The following is a 22,061-nucleotide window of genomic DNA, read 5'->3' on the forward strand; positions in this document are numbered from 1 at the left end:
CAAACTGGCCACTTCAAAGGGCCCTTCGGAATGAAGGATTTCGAAGGGTACAACTGATGGACACTTCGGGCTCCCATGATCCTTTGCACAGATTCTTTGCATGATGACGGCACCTCCGTGTGGGCACGTGATGATGACGCAGAAGGGCACTTCAAGAAACAGTTGTTTGGTCCCCTATACCCTTCAACCCTTCGAAGCTCTCACTCCGGAGGGTAAACCCTTTGAAGGGATTATGGCATAGGGATGAGCCCTTCCGAATGGAACGCAGGGTCTATTTTGTAAGAAGTAACGAATATGCTTAGAGGAAATGTATCGGAGTAAAAGTATACATTTGAATTAGGAAATGTAGTGGAGTAAAAGTAAAAGTTGCCTGAAATGTAAAAACTCAAGTAAAGTACAGATACTCCCAAAAAATACTTAAGTACTGTAACGAAGTATTATTACTTCGTTACATTACACCACTGGCTCTACATGACAGCTAATGGACAGTGACAACAACAACAGCAGCAGCAGCAGCATAAATTAACCCAGTAAAATGTAAAACAATGATAATATTTTAATAATAATTAACATGTTTTCAAGCTCCAATGCATGCTGGGAACTTGTGTCATATTGTTCAGTGTAAAATTGTTTGTTCAGATGACTCAATTTGAAAAGTTTGGAGAACATTTGGATATGTTGTGAACAAATACTTGAGTATCTAAGTATGGTAAACTTTTGCTGGCAACGTGTTTAAAGTATTTTTGCTCGGTTCACGCGAAAAATTAAACCGACTTCTCCAAGTAAAACTTCCTTGTACAGGCTACTTTTTTTACATTTGTTAGTAGAATTTTTGAAAGTTGGATTTTTTACAGTGTTCTCAAAACTAGGAGTAAGATACATAAATAAAGACTATGATGCACTATGTTTGTTTACGGCTGGGTTACATAGCTGGTTACTGTGTTTGGCTTTCAAATGACTGGAAATGTGAGTTTGCAGATCTCCTGGAACGAGCCCCTGCTCTGGCCAGGCGCCAACTCTATTTTGGTGGAAAAGTGTTAAGTGATGCAAATATAGAGTGTTCAAGCTCACCTTAGTGTGTGATTAGATTTCAGCATGTTTCTCCAGTTGACATGTAGGCTAATTAACCCTCCTTGGGCTGTTCTTTTTCTTTCATACAGAATTCCACATGTATTTGCATAGACCTGGAATGCTCGGAGCAGGCGGAGACATGTGGCACTTTGCCCTGTCTCAACGGTGGCATCTGTATAGTTCAGAATGGCCAGTATCATTGCAGGTAAGAATACATAAAGACGTATTAGGACAGATCAACAGGATTGGCATTTCTGATCAAGGCATTTTGACAGAATCGCTGAATCCAGTCATAAAAACGGAATTTACAGTGTAATGCAGAATGTGCCAATTTCGGATAGATAAATCAAAAGTAGTTCAGTACACTTAAAGCAAGACTCGATATGGTCTAGTGTCTGTGAATATTAAGCTGCAAAAATAAATTTTAAATATGAATCCTGCTTGTCTCTTTGTGAATGAAGTACATATGAGTACATGAACATAATCTCTACAACTGCTCTAAGAGTCACTTCATGAGCATTTTACAGTTTCTTTCAAGAAAAAACTACCATCATATCATATACCAACAGAAACTTAAAGGTCTTCACAGCAACCCATCAAAATAAAAGTTTGGTTTACCTTGAAGAAACTCTGACAGAAATGTAATACTTACTACTACTAACAAAGTATTATTAAAACATTATTTTTTAAGGAATGTTTAGCAGAAAAATTATTTACCAGAATTTATTTAGCAGAAACATTTAAATACACAACACAGTATTTCTGGAAAAAATAAAAAAATAAATAAAATAATAATAAATTATTTTTAATAAAATCAATTAACTAGAGATGCTTTTGATTATTACAATTTAATGAAATTATTAAAATGGAATCCAGAAAATTTATGAAAAACACAGAATTTGGTAAAAATTAAACTGAATTTGAGAAGAAGAAAAAAACGTTTCATTGGGCCTTAAAAATGTCTTTTTTTTTACTTTTAATAAAATACCATTAAATTGTGTGAATTTATGATTTTAATTAATTGGACATGCTTTTTGATTAATACAATTCAATATAACCATTAAAATAGAGTGTAGAACATTTTAAATGGAAAAAAAACAGAATTAAGAAAAATATAAAATGGAATTTGTGATATAAATGGAAATAGGGCCCTACTTTAGTGCATGTTATTGCGGTGTCAGAGTTGTGGTGGTCTGTTTTAATGTCCATGTTGTGCTCTTATTTTCAAGTTTGATATATTGCTCTTATCCATGTTTATGGGTTGTTGCCTTCATTGATCCACAACACAGTATTTCTGGAAAAAATAAATAAATAAATAAAATAATAATAAATTATTTTTAATAAAATCAATTAACTAGAGATGCTCTTGATTATTACAATTTAATGAAATTATTAAAATGGAATCCAGAAAATTTATGAAAAACACAGAATTTGGTAAAAATTAAACTGAATTTGAGAAGAAGAAAAAAACGTTTCATTGGGCCTTAAAAATGTCTTTTTTTTTTTAACTTTTAATAAAATACCATTAAATTGTGTGAATTTATGATTTTAATTAATTGGACATGCTTTTTGATTAATACAATTCAATATAACCATTAAAATAGAGTGTAGAACATTTTAAATGGAAAAAAAACAGAATTAAGAAAAATATAAAATGGAATTTGTGATATAAATGGAAATAGGGCCCTACTTTAGTGCATGTTATTGCGGTGTCAGAGTTGTGGTGGTCTGTTTTAATGTCCATGTTGTGCTCTTATTTTCAAGTTTGATATATTGCTCTTATCCATGTTTATGGGTTGTTGCCTTCATTGATCCAAGGTGTATGTTGTTAATTAGTCTTGTTAACCTATTTGGTGTGTGTTCGACTTTATGCGATTCTGCACAGACCAATCTACATCTGATTTGATCAAGTGCGTGTCTGAAAAATTTTGTCTGACTTGAGACAGTGCCGCTTCCATGATACTGTGACGTAAGCCATTGAAGTACAGAGAGAGCAATTGGGGTGCAGCTGGCTTGCTCAGTCAGTGCAGCTTCTCCAGAGCGGCTGTACAAGCTCTGATGATGACACAAGCTATTTCACGATTGGCCAGACTCAGTGATGACAACGATAAAGTGCATTTCATGTTTATTCTGACTCCTTCAGTTCCCCAAATGCTCCCAAAACAGGGTTTTTATAACAGTAGAATTTTTTTTTCATGCACTCTTAATGCTGTATTGTGTCATGCTTATCAAAATAAAACTGATTAACAATATAGAACACACTTTAATGGTAATTTAAATACCAATTTGCTGAACTTAATTATTTTATATACACTCTAAAAAATGCTGGGTTAAATATAGTTCAAAACAACCCAATAGCTGGGTTTGTCCCTTTTTAACCCAGCGCTGGGTTATATTTAACCCAGCATTTTCTAGAGTGTACAGGCACTGTTTCTACTTGCAGCAAAAGACTAAAATACCTGGTCTTGTCTTCTGTAGACTTGTTTGGTTGATTGGTTAGTCCCTGTTCATGGTTTTTTGTTTATATTTTAGTGATTCAAAATCATTTCCACTTTAAGCTCCTTGCCCCATGTATTCTGGGATGCACTTTACAGAAATAAATAGTCAGTGAATAGGATTTCACATTGATTTTTTACATTGTCTTGTGTGACCTCACATGCCTAGAGGCCTGTATCTAGAAAAATAGCCAGTCAGAAATATTCTCCTTCTGAATCATTTTGTGCCTTTGGGTTTGATGACATGTCTTTGACGACCAATCATAGTATCTTTTCATAGTTTGTTAATTAAAGATATTCTATTTACTTTGATCAGTTGCTTTGTGATGAAACTCCCATTTTGTACCGCTGAATATCATGTATGCTGTGATTGTGTGTTTCTTCTTGGTATATGATTTTACTGGCCAAAAATAGAAATACAGTCTGTAGACAGTGAAATGTTCATTAAATTTCCAGTGGTAGGTTCAATATTCAGCCTGTGACAGCTTTTGAATTACTTCCTGCTGATAATGAGGGAATCCGCTACAGTTTTGGCTGCTTTATGAGTTCTTCCAGTCCTTGGGGGGTTCATAGCTATGTCTTCTCTTGCTCCTGCTCATCTTTCTAGTTTTTATTAGAAAAGATCACTTGAATCAATACATTTGATGGCCCCTCTGACTAAATGACAAACGGAAGATAAGATAGGGATTGAAAGGGGGAAAAATGAATTAAAAATTGAGAAAATGCATGACTAGAGGATGATAGTGTGTATGCATGTAAAGAGAAGGAGAGATAAAAGCAATAGCATTTGGTCACCTGGGAGTCTGTGTTAATAATTGAGTGATCTTGCCTATGTGTGACAGAATAAGATCTCTGAAGTCTTATCACAGCAGAAGGAAGGCTAAGATCTGACTACGGCCAAATAAACAAGAGGATATTCTCTATTTATGAAGCATGTGTGCCAGAGGTTGAACATTTAACAGACATTCCTGTCATGCGTTTGCTTAAAGGATCTTTTAATATTCCACAAATGTCACCAAGAAGCGTGATGGTCATTAGACAACTGTGACATCTAAAAACAGCAGTAAAGTGCCTGCATTTTATCATGTCATCAGTGATTGTTACTCTGGGTCATTTTTACTCTTAGAAGTCTATTTTTATATGTGGCTACGGTTAATGTCATTTTCTTGTAGATGCCGACAAGGTTTTTCCGGAAAGAACTGTGAAGAAATAATTGACTTCTGCAAGCTGCTCAATATTAACTGCCTGAATGAGGGATTGTGTCTCAGCCTAGTTGGAGGATATAATGTAAGTAACCTAATTTTAATAAACATCCCAAAAAAAATCTCAGCGGCTAATGCACGTCTATTAATTTATAAGAGTTCTCAGTCTTGCAGTCACATTATAGCATCCTTGATTTATGCTTGTGTCTCAAGGTTCCAGCCATCCTCTTCTATTTCAATATCATCTTTCTGTCACTCCCATCAACAGATCTGCTCTTTGAGTGATGTGTCACAGTTATACACTGTCGATTGATGCAGTCGCATCTGTTTTTGTTATGAAGTGCTCAATATGCACTTCACATGAATTGATTTACTTCAAGTGCAATTTGTTAAACTATCAAAATTGGTTGTTCATATGTGGGGATCTGACAAAGACATGCAAAGTGTTTGCATGTATAAATATAAATGCTGTTTTGATATAATGGAAAAATACTTTTGAAGCAATGATTGATCCTGATTAGGGATGTTCATTTTAACCGGTTAACCGTTAACCGACCTTAATACAATCAGTTAAACGGTTTAAAAAGTCTTTTTTTTTTTTTTCTCAGTAAATTTTTAAAAATATTTAAAAAAGGTTTGCTGCATGGTTAAAATACGCTACGCGTATAAAAAAAAATAGTTTTTTAGGGGGAAAAAAACTTAAGTCGTATAAGTCGCATTTTATTGTTTCGTTCAGAAATAGGCCTAATGCAGACGTGAAATGTTTACAAACATTATAATAAACACTGTAAACATAGCTAGGCTATTTTAGTTCCCCTCATTTTATATGTGGCTAAAGTTAATGTCATATTCTTGTAGATGCCGACAAGGTTTTTCAGGAAAGAACTGTGAAGAAATAACTGACTTCTGCAAGCTGCTCAATATTAACTGCCTGAATGAGGGATTGTGTCTCAGCCTAGTTGGAGGATATAATGTAAGTAACCTAATTTTTTGAATGGTTAATTTGTATGATAAAATACATTAAAAATTAATTTCAGATAGCGTACATTTATTATATTACTCCATTACAGAGAAGGTAAATCAAAAAACTTAGAAGAAATGTATATGCTTTGGAAATGCAGGAAATGTTGGGGGAGAAATGTGCTCTCTCTCTCTCTATATATATCTATATCTATCTATCTATCTATCTATATATGCGTATAATTTTTGTTTTGTTTTTTAGAGAGAAAAAAAAAAAGTCGCGTATAAGTCGAGTTTTATTATTTCATTCCGAAATAGGCCTAATGCCGACGCGAAATGTTTACAATGTTATGTCCCAAAGACGTATAGTTCTGTCATGACTTTAGGATACTGTGTGTTTCCTTCTGTTGTTATGTGCGTGTCTCCTGCTCTCCTCTGGCTCCTCCCACTCTCCACTCTGGCAGGTGGCCTGATTGCTCCCCCAGCTGCACCTGCTTACCAACCAGGAGGGAGGCAGCATAAAAGCAAAGCACAACTCAGAAACTAGCCTACTCCTTTTAGTCATAAAGATAATCGGAATTGGAAAAGGTTTGCCATTATTTGTGTACATTCGCAATAAAAACAAATCTTTGTGGTTTTGTAAAATAAGCCTAAAGAAAATTAGGATGCCGCCTTCCGCCGTCTGTTTCCTTTTGCGCAGCCCAAAAATGAACCGAGACTCTGCATACAGTGCTTGTTGCACAGTTTTTCTTTCATTTTCTTAATTTATTAAGTAAATATATATATTCTCGTATAGGTCTATTTATTAGTTTTATATATATATATATATATATTAGAGGTCGACCGATAGTGGATTTTGCCGACTAATTTAAAATAATCTTGTCGGTTAACGGTTAATAATCGGTTAACCAGCGTCGGTTAGGAAAAATAACCGAAATTAACATCCCTAATCCTGATGTTTAAATTAAATGAAAAAATAACAGAATACAGGTTTAGAACATGCAGGTGAATGAAGTTATTTTCATTTGAAATTTGGAAATACGAATTTTCATTTTTTATTAAGCAGTTTCTTTAATCAGAATATATAAATGTTTATTTTACAGGTATAAAAAGCACAAAATGAGGCCTGAAAAAAATATCTACATTCTCAAAAATGAAGGGAAAAATAGTGTTTTAGTATGTCAGCATTAACTTTGAAAGAAGAAGTAAAAGTTCTCTATTTTATGTTACAGTAAGCTGATAACGTTCCGGGAAGCTCAAAATGTGTTCTTGAAGACTTCATGGCTGATATATATATGACTTTACTTAAAATAACTTGGCGAGGGAAAAAAAAAAGGAACTTGAGAAATCTGCACAGATACTGTTGTGCATTGGAATTTTAAAGCACTCATTCTCTGCAGAAGTTTCTGCTATGTATATAAACATTGGTTATTATAAGAGCTGATTTGGTTAGTGTGCGGTTTGGAGACATCTGGTTGTTTAATTTCTAATCACTGTCATCCTTAATTAAAACTTTGACATAGTCCAGAAAACAGGCCACATTTCTTCATTAGCAAATTGGTGAAGAATCTGTTGGTCATCAGCAACATTTTCTTCTTACGCTTCCTTTTCCCATCCTTATAATTCTTGAACTCTAGTATGCTAAATAATTGCCTTCTGAGTAATGATTCTTAGAATTGCGAAGGACTTAATTAGCTAAGAATTCAGATTTAAGGATATTTAGTAAAACTTAATTTGTAGCCAGCAACATAAGGGATTGGAAAGTGCAATTACCTTTTCGTCAAAAGCTTGAATGCATGTTTAAGCAAACAATAAGAATATATGTTCATATATGTTTTTTATTTAATACACAATGCATTTAGTGTTTTGCTGATCGATTGAATGTCTAATAATTAAGGTTAATTACTAAAACATCTTTTCCCCCCACAGTGTCTCTGTGCACCAGGATGGACGGGGGAGTTTTGTCAGTACTTAGATAAAATCATGCTTAGCCTATCCAAACTGATGCTTGAACGGAGCTACTTGCATCAGTATGAGTCAGCCAACTGCACCCCCGCACTATATGTGCACCTGTCTCCCTGGATACACAGGTTAAAAGAAAACTGTATCTACAAACTCTGGAATATGTTATCCTGATTTATGTTTTGAGTTTGCACAGAGTTTGGCAGCAGAAGCTTTTTAAAGCCACACTCAGATTGTTTCTTCTACAGTAGGATTGGAGAGGAGAATTATTGTCACGTTTTCATAACATATCAGAGATTGCATAGAACAACAATTTTCTTATATATCAGCTATATCCGTGGAATTATGAATATAAAATATATCTGCCAGCCACCATATGTTATTCTGGTGACATTTTTGAAGAAGTTACATGACACTTAGACTTGAGGACTTCAGGACTGAATTTAAAGTCAATCTGAATCCCAATAAAATGACTGAATTTGAAGCAAGGAAGCAAACTGGATACAGAATTAGATTTTGAATGAAAGAAAAATTCTTGAAAAAATATAATTAATATTTTAGGTTAATTTCACAGATTCCTCTACTTTACCCAAACCTAGATAGACCCTAGTATTGATGTATAACCAGGGCATTTATATGTTCATATCAATTTTTTGTGAACATTTAGTGGAATTGGTTGACAATTTAGATGCATGTTGTTGTTTTTTTTCTGACTGTATTGAACTTTCTTATCCATAAAGAGGAAAATATTCTACCTATCATAGAAAAAAAAGTCATATTTAGTCAATGATGTAATTATGTTTTGTTACAAAATTTGTGTTAGGCCCATCCTTGAAATTGCAGTTCAGTAAATTACTCTTCTTGTCATTCAGCATCCTGTGGGGCACGTCCAGTTCTATTCAAATTCCAACTCACGAATTTGAAAAGAAGCCAGTTCTGAATTTTTCCCAAGCCTGAATGACACAGTTTCATGTCCAACATCTATATCATCCGCTGTAATGTGACTCAGAGTGTGTGTTCCACCGAGACAAGTCCCGCTGCCCTGAGGCATGTCTTTACTGTAACTCATCTTTGCACATTGCCCTCCTAACTGGATTATTCTATAATTTGTTTCATCATGCCTGCTAAATGAAGGGCAAATAGAGGTTAGAGAACACTTAATAGGTCAATCTAACTGGGAAAGCAAGATCTTTCATTAGCTTGGCCACCAGCGCATGAGCATAGAATGAACTATTTGCCTAAACAACCCAGAAACTAATAAACAAGCAAGACAAATTATTTACTGGATTTCATCGGTCGTGACGTGTTGATCTCGGTGGCATGCATTGCAGTTTAAGGGTTTTGCGCAGGAAAATGTGACGTAGTCTTTTATAGGCACTTTACATGAATTATAGATAATCTACATTTCATGACACCATAAACCGTAGCATGTTATGAAGCCGTATTATTTGAAAAATGTTGTCCCTGAGAGATTTCTTTCAGTACCACGCAGCAGATCTCGTATTTTCAGTGGGATAATCGCCAGTGCTTCTGTGTCCTTGTTATCACCTCTCAGTCTCCATGATGGCTCTTTTTCCCATTTTAGCAGATGAAGAAATCCATCTTTCCACATCCCAATTGTCAGCGACAAGAGGCACCTGACAATTTCTGCCTCTCTGTGAGCTGTATAATGGATTAGAATACTATTAGGAGAAAACATGTCACAGCTCAAACCTCAATGTTTTATTTAGACATCTCGATGATGCTAACGATATCCCCATCGATTAATGACCCCAGAGACTTAAAAACGACCGTCCCTGTCCCATTTCTCACCATGGTATTGCCAGAAGGCCAATGTGAAATGTCAAGTGCTTTCATTATGATCTTCCCCGAAAAAGTCAGATGACATGTTGAGGGAAGATAATGTGTCTTCTCTTACAGCAGAGAAAAGCATTGGTGAAGCAGATCTTGCACTGGATAAGACTTTCAAATCTTTTTTCTTTTTTTTTCTACAGCTTGTCTTGCTTTTTCCATGCAAAGATTTGATTGATTTGATTCCATGTTATGTTACTTGTTATGTAACTGTGTGGATGAACAACATTAACAGAGATCTGCCAGCGAGTTGGGAATATGACCTTCAGAACACTTCTTGGGTTGCTGCTGGATACTAATTGCTGTAAATATTAACACACAAAATCTGATTTTCAGTGCCATATGCCCGTATTTATGAAGTTGCCTGAGGTCAACCTAATTACAAAAATTAGTAAGAAAAATAAATAAAATAAATGTAAAGGTTTTTTATTATTATTATTAAATTTTGTTCTATGGATCAACAAACTAGGATAATATTTTTGGTGTTTTATGCCTTTTTATTTCAATAGGACAGTATAGGTTGACAGGAAGCAAAATTGGTGAGAGAGAGGGGGATGGGATCGGAAAAGGTCCACAAGCTGGGACTCGAACTCAGGACATCCAAGGTGCAACAGCGCTACATGTCAGTGCGCTGCCTACGAGGCCATCAGCGCTGACAAACTGATATTTTTTTACATAAAAATTAACGTCTGATTACATAAATCTTGTTTAAAAAAACAAATCAAAAATAGCATACAATTTGTTTTTGGAATATAGTGCATTAGTACTTTTTGAAGCTTGACAGCAGCATGAGCCAAATGTTTCCATGAAAAAAGCTATTTTACTGCTATTTATACTATTATGGTATGTATTAATGTTTTGAATTTTTTCAGTATTCCTTCACACTCACAATTTTATTACATGCTTTTGTAGATTTTTATGTTGTTAGCTTTATTGATTAGCATAGTTTTATTTTTATTTCAGTTTTAGTAGTTTTACTTATGTTCATTTTTATTTTAATAAAAAATAACCTTTATTTCAATGAACAAAAACAATCTATAATAGTTTTAATTTTAGTTACCAATAATTACCTAGAAATTCATGCAGGTTCAGAATGACATGAGGGTGAGTTGATGCCACTGATCTATATATATAATGGCATATAATGATCTATTATAGATCAGTGGTTGATGCATATATATATATATTTTTTTTAGGGTGAACTATTTTTTTAGTCTGACATCCTTTTCCTGTGCCTCCTCACTTCTTTTTCATTGCCTATTTTCCACATAAAAGTTGAGTCACACTTGTATACTGTCCCTCTCTGGAATTTCTCAAAGTTCCATATGTTGAATCGTTTTGTATACAGTCTGTCTGCATTAACTTTCTGAACTGTGACTCAGTAAATGTCAATCTGAACTGCTGCTAAATAGTTTCAGAATGTAAAACACGATTTGGCCTCTCTTCTCTGTGACGTGAACCAAACCGTGAGCCATAGGGGGGGAAAGTTTCCAAATTTGCTTCTAAATCCCAAATGTCAAAAGTGAAGTCAATATCTTCAGGGGAGACGGAGCGTAAAAGCTTAACTAACACTCCATTCACACCCCTGTCTTCCTGCAGGACGCTACTGTGAGGCTGAAGTAAATGAGTGTGATTCCAGTCCCTGTCAGCACCAGGGAACATGCACTGACTTTATTGATACTACAAATGTGCCTGTCCTTCAGGTATGAGTTTCTCTTACTCCTGAGAATGAGCTTTTTTTCTTTTCTTTTTTTTGACTGTGCCACTAATCCCCACTGTGCCAGCACCAGCGGCTCTGACTGACAGCTGAGCAAATCACTCCCGTTCTCACACTGCCAGGGCTCATTAGTACTGCAGAATTGTGTCAATATTGTGTTATGAAATGCTCTTCCCATTTGAGGCCACTGCATTGATATGGTTCCCTCCCGTAATTGTTGGTTCTGCTCACTCTTTCTGAGGCATGATTTGCATTCACTGATGCAACCTGATGGCTCACCCTAGAGATTGGCAACTCACTGGCGGGGTTACAAGCATGCTTCTCTGCCAGCTGCTCCCTTCCGCTCGATGAGTAGATGACCCAGAGTCCCAAACGCCCCCTCCCTAAACCTGCCCATGCGTGCTCGCCGCTCAGAGAAAGAGATACAAAAGGGAAAATCATCTGAATGACTTCCTCATAAAAGGATTGAAGATGTTTTCTCTTTAAAAAAATAAAAAGCTAGACTGAGCTATTATGAAATAGTGGACATAATTTAGCAAAGATTATTGACTCAAAGTATGTCAGATTAAGTTGAATTGAGTGTCAAATGGAAAATACTTACCCATGTCTTTATATCTCACATTTCATTCCGAAAATGTAAGACTTTTTTGTCTGTGGGTCAGACAAATATATTTTGAAGAGTGTTGGTAAGCAAACAGTTTATTATACATTTCTCAAAATATCTTTAATGTTCCACAGAAGAAAAAAAGTCTTACAGGTTTGAAACAACATGAGGGAGAGAAAATGATGACAGAATTTTGTGTGTGTGTGTGTGTGTTTAATGGTATTATAAATCAAGTTTTTCCCTTTTTAATTGGAACATGAGGCATTCCAGTTTGTTTCTGCTTTTTATTATTTAAAGGGGTCATATGATGTTGCTAAAAAGAACATTATTTTTGTGTATTTGGTGTAATGAAATGTGAGAGAAAGGAAAAATTTAAATCGCATCATATGACCCCTTTAATTGAATTATTACTTAGGTTGGTGTTGTTGTAAACAAAAGATTGCAAAATATTCAAAAACTAAAAACAACAGCTGGATGAAGCGCAGTAGAGTGGAACAGAATGTAGGGGTCTCAATGTTTTCCAAAGTTGAGTTTTTTTTTTTTTTAATGAATGTGTAAATAGACCAAGAAATAAAAATATTTTACAGTAGCATTCATTTTTTGAAAGCTATGGATTTATAAGTGTAGTCATTTTAAAACCCTTTCTAAAAGCCTGTTAAAAATATTAAAGCCAAAAATGGACAAAAAATCGAAATAAATTCACTAGTTAAGAAAGAAGAAAGTGAAAGTGATGTGACATGTGGCCAAGTATGGTGACCCATACTTCGAATTAGTGCTCTGCATTTAACCCATCCAAAGTGCACACACACAGCAGTGAACATACACCAGCTCCATGTATGTCAAACTCAATGCCCTCACTATCTACAGGTAGGTCAGAAGGGTTCAGCCACCACTAGCCCAACATAACTGAAATGAAATCACTTTCATTGTCATGTTTTTAGGTGTTCTAAGTGTAAATTAGCATATCTGGTTTTATATGTGCATTAACACCATGGTTACAATAACACTAGCAAAAGTAATAAGTAAATGTATTTACAAAATAAGATCTCAATTTATAACTATCCATCATTTACTGATAAATCAATGTCTCTGATCAGCCTTTAAAAATTGACAAAACCATGCTTTAATTTGTGAACTTTGACTTTAAAGGGGTCATATGATGTGATTTCAAGTTTTCCTTTCTCTAAACTCAAACTTGTGTAAATACTCACAATATTTTTTTTCTGCAAACCAAGATGGCTGCTGATAAGAAAATTCTCAAATCAAACCTAAATGACTTTGTTGATCAGTTGTGATGTGGCTTCCATGGAATGCAACATAGCCATTTGATTTGAAGCAAAACATTCATATTACACCAACAAAGCAAGTAAACTACAGGTGCATCTCAATAAATTAGAATGTCATGGAAAAGTTCATTTATTTCAGTAATTCAACTCAAAACATTAGGCCAATGACAAGACAGAAAACTAAAATCGAGTCAGATCAAGTATAAACAGTTCTTTAGAGTAATGACAAGGCATATGCATAAGGCATATTTTTCAGTGCATGGACTCATTCAAAATGCATACACCACCCTCTCCCACTTTCCACTTGAAAAGAGCAGGTTAAAAATTGTGTTCTTAGCACACTATATTCTTTTGAAGATGTGAAGCTGTTTGCACCCTTTGTCACTGAACTATATCACCAATGGCAAATTGCATGTCTCTTTTGAACATGCTTGATCAGTCGGATTTGTTTTACTTGTGTTGATTATCACCATTAACGTAAATGGCAATTAAAATGCATTAGCTTTCCTTCATTAACCAGCATGTTTTATTTAACACTGGGACCAAGCACGTCTGTTTACAAAAGACCAGAATTACCTTTACACACATATTTAAATGAAGGATTGTTCTGGAATAATGGTTGATTTTCATTTTGACAGCCATGTGCCAATGGAGGACATTGTGTTCTTAACAGCATCACCAGTTACAGTTGTGTTTGTGCACCTGGATGGACTGGGCTGATCTGCTTGGTCAACATAAATGAGTGTGTCCAGCACAGGTGTCAGAACGGAGCCACCTGCGTGGATGAAGTTGGTGGGTACAGGTGAGTCTGGGTGAATTCATTTTTTTTCCCCAGAGCTCTTTACGCAAGGTTTATTTAGAGTACAGCAAATGCTTTGCTTAGAAATTAAGTGGATTCAAATATGATTCTGTTGTTTTTTATACAAAGATATTTATAAACCAATTAAATGCATTTAAAGTGTCATTATAAATATTAGCATGAACTCAAATGCAAATAAAATAAATTAATACATAAATGAAAATTCTGTAATTATTTACTCATGTTGGTAATTATTTACCCTCTTGTCATCCCAAACCTGTATGCACTGTTTCTCTGCTGAACAAAAGCTAAAAAGATTCATTTTTTCCTATAGTACACAAACAGTTTGTAGTGACCATCTGTCTTGATCTGTCAAGCTCTATAAAGAACACAAATAGACACCCTAAAAGTAGTTCATATGACTCTTTTTCAAGTCTTCTGAAGCCTTATACTGTAGCTTAAGCCTGATTGCTTTGTGATATGAACAGGGCAAAATGTAATCATTATTCGATGATAACCCTCACCTATGCCGCTGCTCTCAAATAAATATGTCGACTGCTGCTGGTTGAATGCCAATAGAATCGAACAATGATTTTTCTTGCAACCAAATGTCATTGCAACAAAATACTGCCATAGGCCATAAATTAGATTTCTAATCTGTAGTGGAGGTCAATGAAGATTTCATTAGCAAAAACCGATAAACGGCACTTTCAAAAAAATGAGCTGATTGCCGTGCATTATTCTCCATTTAATACACGAGTTTCACAATTTGAGTTGAATTACTGAAATAAATGAACTTTTCCATGACATTCTAATCTATTGAGATGCACCTGTATAGCGTGATCTGAACCCTAAACACGTTTTGTCAAAAGAGCCGGTTTTGTCCACTTTCAAGGCATCGCGAGTTCATGTTTTGCTGCAGAAGCCGACAGGTGCCCTTGTTGTTTTTGAACAGAAGCCGATAAGTCCATTTTAGCAAATCAGCGCGCTGTGTTCAGGTCAGGTGACAAGGCTACTTGTTTCACTTTGAAAAGACGTGCTAGCTGAGAGGAGTTTTGTCAAAGCTAACGTTAGCTGACTAAAAGTGATCGAGAATGGATAATTTCGATGAAGAAAAGCTCAGTGTATTGCATGTAATAATCACATCCATACAGTTTATGATCACACAACAACAACAAACGTTTCAGTCAGGCATCTACATTGTCATCTGAGGAGATTACAAAGATTCAACGAGTGTGTTTTTTTTAACTCTAAAACATGCAATGTGGAGTTATCTGCTTTTGCTTACTTGGAATGCACAATAAAAAAACGTGGGAGTTTTTTGGAGCAAAAGTGGAGCAAATTAACTCTTCATATATTTATTTTATTTTGCACAAAACTGGCGTATTGTTTTAAAATTAAGTTGTGCGGGCAACTTTTATTGTTCTGTTATAGTGCCTTTTGGAGTTTGACAGCCCAAGCTCACTGTGTATGGAAAAAATCAGTATAATACAATAAAATAATAATAATAAAATAAAATGTGTTTCATAGATACAATAAAAGCATAAGGGTTTGGAAAGACATACTGGGTGGGGAGATAACTACATTTTTATTCCCTTAAAATTAGCATGTTGTCCTATTGTAGTTTTTATTTTATTTTATTTTTTTCAAAATGAGTGATTAAGATGGATTCATCCATTTCAAACAGGGTGCCTCTCTCAGTATAAAATTAAAATTGATATTCTGTTCAGGTTCAGTTGCTGTTTACTGTTTCATTCTAGAATTAAACCACCCATAGCTGCTAAAACAAATAGCATGTTCCTGTGATAGAAAGCAAAGCAAATTACATTGTCCACCCCCATGACTCAGCCATTTATTTTCATACCGTGTCCGGCTGTTTTGTTCGCGATTCCATCAAGAGATACTGTTTTATGCATTCCAAGTTGCCTTTGCGGTCACGGATATACTGGAGTCCACTGCGAACTTGACATTGACTTCTGCTCTGAGCATCAGTGTTCAGAACACGCCGTCTGTCTGGACCAACAGCACAACTACACCTGCCACTGCATGCTGGGATATGAGGGAACGTTCTGTGAGCTTGAGACAGATGAATGCAAAAGTGCACCATGCGCCAACGGTGCCACTTGCATTGATTTGGTGGCAGGTTACCAATGCCTGTGTGCTCCAGGATTTAAGGGTAAGCTAAATGTTTTACTCAGCGGTACTACTGAGGCGGGAAACCATCTCTGGGCTTTTGACAGGCATTGACTTTCAAAATCTAACATTGTTGAATTCCTCAAGATTAAAAAGAAAATGTGGCCATTTAGCCTAATTGTGATCCATTGTTTAAAATTATTGAAATTAAAATCTTTATAATTCATTTTTTAAATATATATGAGCTTGCATTTATTTAGGCTTCTTTCTAATTCTTAATGGCCACTTATTAATTCTCAATAGAGCAATGATTACGATTTTTCTAATTGAATACCTTGTTTTACTTGGCAATATGTTACATTACAGAAGTAAAACATGTTGCAAATAGTTATTTATATTGACTTCAAAACATGGTCACAGAAGTATAACATGATATGATACAGGCATCTTGTTATCTATTTGTCTGTGTTAATGCAGGTTGAACATGCTCCGAGAATATGAATGAATGCTGGTCCAGACCTTGCCTTAATGGGGGCACCTGCATTGATCTGGTCAATGACTACATTTGTATCTGTCTACTCGGTAAGTAAAGTCCAGCACTCTGTTCCAAAACAACAGATACATCCTGAGCCGAAAGCAGTTGTGGTACACCATATATGATTTAAAGAACCTGATATATAGTAAACACTGTTGAAAAATGTCATTGTTCTTGGGAAGGAGCCACGGGTCCATATAGGTAATTATTCCCCAGGAACCATTTAGACTTTAGTGAAGATCTTATCTCCACAGCTCACATGCATCTGTAGATGTGAACCGTTATTGGGTCCCAAGAAACATGTCTTGTGTGACTCATGCTCCCTGTTTTCTAGATAATCTACCAGCCCAAGGGGAAGAGAATCCATCAGTGTAAATTTTCTAGTGTTTATTAAAAACTCCTCTTTTTTCTCCTCTCTTTAATTATCTTAAACATGATGGTGACAGAAAACAGACCTCCATCTTGTCAGGACAGGTCTCATTAGAGGGCACGATGCTTACGGGAGATGGTGTGGTGTTGGAGGCCTTGATCAGGTTAGAACCTTAAAAATTCATTTAGATTTCGGAATTCAACATTCAAGATTGAATCTCAAAATAATAAGTGATGGGAAGCCATTTTCGAGGTCCTGTTCTCAGGAAACAGTGCCTGCAAATTTCAGCATTTCATTTTAAAGGGTTACTGTTGCTCTTTCCAGAAATCTTATTTTCCCACCTTAGGCCTAAAGTACCATGGCTGTAACTGTTATATTATATTATATTATATTATTGTGTATAATACATTATATATGTGTGTGTTTGTGTGTGTGTATACTGTATGAAATTAATTTTATATATGTAGTTATAAATTACATTTTTATAAACAAATTAAAAACTAACAATCCTATTTGTTAAGTGTGACAAATATCATATCATATGAGTGTAGAATATGATGTACATTGTTTGCAATATGTATTTCTTTAAAAATGAATTTTATATATGTAGTTATAAATTACATTTTTATAAACAAATTAAAAACTAACAATCCTATTGGTTAAGTGTGACAAATATCATATCATATGAGTGTAGAATATGATGTACATTGTTTGCAATATGTATTTCTTTATATTAGCACTAGGTCATGGGACAGAAATCACACTGTTTCCTGAGAATATGCCAGAACTTAATATAACACAATTCACTGTAAAATTTTAAGGAGTTCCATAACAAAGAACAATGAATTACAAAACAGTGCTGCTCAATGCGATTTAGTAAAAACCTTAACATAAATGCAGATTATAAAATGTGCCGTGCTCTCAATCATGTACATTTTTTATTATCTCAGTCCTGTCTACTGGGCCGTTGATGTGCAACAGGTTGGGTGAACTGAGTGGGCTTCCTGGCAAGAATGGAGCCGGTTTTAGTCTCTGCATCCTCCTACAAAGCTGACAAGTATGCATATTGCATATCAGGAAATGATGGAAAATAAGTGCAGTCTCAATAATCCCTCGGCAAGTGTTTGAATCATAGCCCCCAGGAAAATAAATGGATATAAGCTGCCACCATGCTGTGGATATGAATGATTTCTAGACAAGGGGTAGTCATGAGATTATGGTGATTTCATGACGTTATTTGATGGTAAGGGTTACTCACAGTACCAAGAACAACTTCAGATGCACATAATGACAGATTATATTCCAACCAACATTTTCTGTAAGGACACACAAGGATCCTGTTCATGATACTACAGTGTGATCATACCAAAGCGTCGTTTGCATGATTTTCTGAACCATTACTCTCAGCTTTTTCCCATGCATTAGTGAATAGCTGGCATTATTTTCGCCTTGTTCTTGAATGCACTACTTATAAAATATTGAATAACCGCCTGCTAGCTGGATGTTTTCCGTTTTATTCTTTCTGTTAAGCCTATTTGTGATTTAATTGTATAAGTTTATAGCTTTATATATGGAAATATTCATGTTCATATAATTTTTGTGTGTCTCTTCTCTGAATGCAGTGTGACATTTTATTGCTGGCATCCTCTGTGAACTGCAATGTCAGGTCTTTTGTTTAATTATTTCACATCTATATTCTCTTGGCATGTCGGCTCGTCCCTGAGAATGAACGTGTTCTCATTACCCTCACGGTTCAGAAGACCAATAAATACAAATACCTGTTCTTATAATCCTTCAGCAGACCTGTATGTGTATGGAGCTATGCTTGTAATTATATTTTAATGGGCTTTGTCATCCAGTGTGGCTTAAAATGTGGGTCTTTCAGAATACTGGCTTGATAGGTGAGTTGCTTGTAGACTATATACTGAATTCTTTTGTAAACCACATTTCAAGTCACTGAAATGTGTTCTTTCTTATATTGTCGTTAAATACCAAGGAAGTTCATCTTAAAGGTACAGAATGTAGCGATTTTTAAATATGCATAATGTGAGTATTTTTGTGCTTTAATTTTCCAGCAAAAAAAGTATAAAAATTGCCTTTAATGGAACAACAATCTGACACTGAGACAGTACCATCAATTACACCCATCATGGTACACCCAATTGACCCTTTAACATCAGTCTGAAATGTTTGTTTTTTGATGAACTTTCTATTCATCAAAGTAATTATATCAAGGTGTTCACACAAATAATAAACTGTTTTCAACATTAATAGTAACTAGATGAGTAAAGTTTGATGTCAAACTTTAAAGTTGGCTTGAAAAAGCCAGGCCAGAAAGGTTGAAAACATTGTAATAGCTTTAAGTAGTTCTACAGTTTAAAGTTTTAATGTTTTAAAGGCAATATAAGATAGATAGATAGATAGATAGATAGATAGATAGATAGAGAGAGAGATAGAGAGATAGATAGATAGAGCATTATTAGCATGTTACTAGCATGATTCTAGCATGGTTAGCAAGTTAATAGCACGATTAGCATGTTACTAGCATGTTGCTAGCATGTTTCTAGCATGATTAGCATGTTGCTAGCATGTTTCTATCATGTTTAGCATGTTGTTAGCATGATTATCATGTTACTAGCATGATGCTAGCATGTTTAACAAGGTGCTAACATGTTTCTAGCCTGATTAGCACGTTAATAGCATGGTGTTGACATTTTGTTCGCATGATTAGCAAGTTACTAGCACGTTTCTAGCATGATTAGCATGTTGCTAGCATGTTTATATCATGTTTAGCATGTTGTTAGCATGATTAGCATGTTACTAGCATGATGCTAGCATGTTTAACAAGGTGCTAACATGTTTCTAGCCTGATTAGCACGTTGATAGCATGGTGTTGACATTTTGTTCGCATGATTAGCAAGTTACTAGCACGTTTTTAGCATGATTAGCATGTTACTAGCATGTTGTTAACATTATTAGTAAGTTACTAGAATGTTGTTAACATGATTAGCAAGTTACTAGCATTTTGTTAGCATGATTCTAGCATTATTAACATGTTACTAGCATGATTCTAGCATGATTAACATGTTACTGGCATGATGCTAGCCTGTTCCTAGCATGTTTAACAAGTTTGTTAACATGTTTCTAACATAATTAGCACGTTACTAGCATGGTGTTAACATTTTGTTAGCATTGTTAGCAAGTTACTAGCACGTTTCTAGCATGATTAGCATGTTAATAGCATGTTGTTAACATGTTTCTGTGCTAATCCAGCTAAAACCAGTTGATTCAGTAAAAAAACAGCTAAAAACCAGCTAAGACCAGACTGACCTGCTAAAAAGTGGCCAAAACCACTTTAAAACCAGCTTCAATCTATTATTAGCAAGTTACTAGCATGTTGGTAACATGATTAGCAAGTTACTAGCATGTTGTTAGCATGATTCTAGCATTATTAGCATGTTACTAGCCTGATGCTAGCCTGTTTCTAGCATGTTTAGCAAGTTTGTTAACATGTTTCTAACATGATTAGCACGTTTCTAGCATGATTAACATTTTACTAGCATGTTGTTAGCATAATTAACAAGTTAATAGCATTTTGCTAGCATGTTTCTAGCATGATTAACATGTTACTAGCATGTTGTTAGAATGCTTAGCATGTTACTAGCATGTTGTTTGCATGTTTCTAGCATTATTAGCATGATACTAGCATGTTGTTAACATTATTAACATGTTAATAGCATGCTATAGCAATAGACAGTTTAAATACACCATAAGTCTTATTGTATAAAAATTTTCACCTCCTCAATGAAAGTCTATGGGATTTTAGGTAGTTTGATAGTATGGTTTACAAAAACCGTAAACCGGATCAGTTAGAATAGATATTATTAGCATGATACTAGCATGTTGTTAACATTATTAACATGTTACTAGCATGTTTCTAGCATGATTAGCATGGTACTAGCATTTTGTTAACATTATTAGCAAGTTACTGGCATTTTGTTAGCATGTTTCTAGCATGAATAGCAAGTTACTAGCATGTTGTTAACTTGTTTCTATGCTAATCCAGCTAAAACCGGTTGATTCAGTAAAAAAACAGCTAAAAAACAGCTAAGACCAGACTGACCTGCTAAAAAGTGTCCAAAACCACTTTAAAACCAGCTTCAATCAGCTTAGGCTGGTTTTAGCTGTTTTTTTCAGTAGGGAGTTGTTAAGCTTTGCTATAGCAATAGACAGTTTAAATACACCATAAGTCTTATTGTATAAAAATTTTCACCTCCTCAATGAAAGTCTATGGGATTTTAGGTAGTTTGATAGTATGGTTTACAAAAACCGTAAACCGGATCAGTTAGAATAGATATAGCACACCGAGTCAGACCAGTCTGAAGGTCTGGGTCGAGTTTGGTGGTTCTAGCTTGAAAGCTCTAGGAGGAGATAGGTGTCGAAATTTGGCTCAGAAGAAGAAGAATAATAAGTTTAAATAGTAGATCAATAGTAGAAGTTGGCTTTCTCAAGCCAACTTAATAAGAAATGTTTCTTTAGCAGCAAATCAGCATATTAGGATCATTTCTGAAGGATGTGACACTGAAGACTGAAGTCAAAAATTTTGCTTTTTTATATGTTTAATATATATATATATTTAGTCATTTATTAGACGCTTTTATCCAAAGCGACTTACAAATGAGGACAACAGAAGCAATCAATTGTAGTATTAAAACAACTAAAAACAGATCCAAAACTAAAAGCTAAAACTTTATAAATACTACCTATACACATTTTAAAAATAAAGAGATCAAATAAAAATGACAAATGCATACAACAAAATTTCAAAACTTAACATTTAAATGAAAAACAAAAAAATCATATTAGGATCATTTCTGAAGGATATGACACTGAAGACTGAAGTCAAAAATTTTGCTTTTTTATATGTTTAATATATATATATATATATATTTAGTCATTTATTAGACGCTTTTATCCAAAGCGACTTACAAATGAGGACAAAAAAAGCAGTCAAAACTAACAAAAGAGCAACAATATATAAGTGCAAATGACAAGTCTCGGTTAGCCTAACGCAGT

The 22,061-nt window shown here is 34.8% G+C and overlaps 1 pseudogene; it reads left to right on the top strand.

Annotated features, from left to right (window-relative positions):
- LOC107665563 (protein eyes shut homolog) overlaps positions 1-22,061 on the top strand; it is a 218,051-nt pseudogene that overhangs the window by 21,566 nt on the left and 174,424 nt on the right.

The sequence above is a fragment of the Sinocyclocheilus anshuiensis genome, unplaced genomic scaffold (genome assembly GCF_001515605.1).
Source record: "Sinocyclocheilus anshuiensis isolate Anshui unplaced genomic scaffold, SAMN03320099.WGS_v1.1 scaffold407, whole genome shotgun sequence".
NCBI lineage: Eukaryota > Metazoa > Chordata > Actinopteri > Cypriniformes > Cyprinidae > Sinocyclocheilus > Sinocyclocheilus anshuiensis.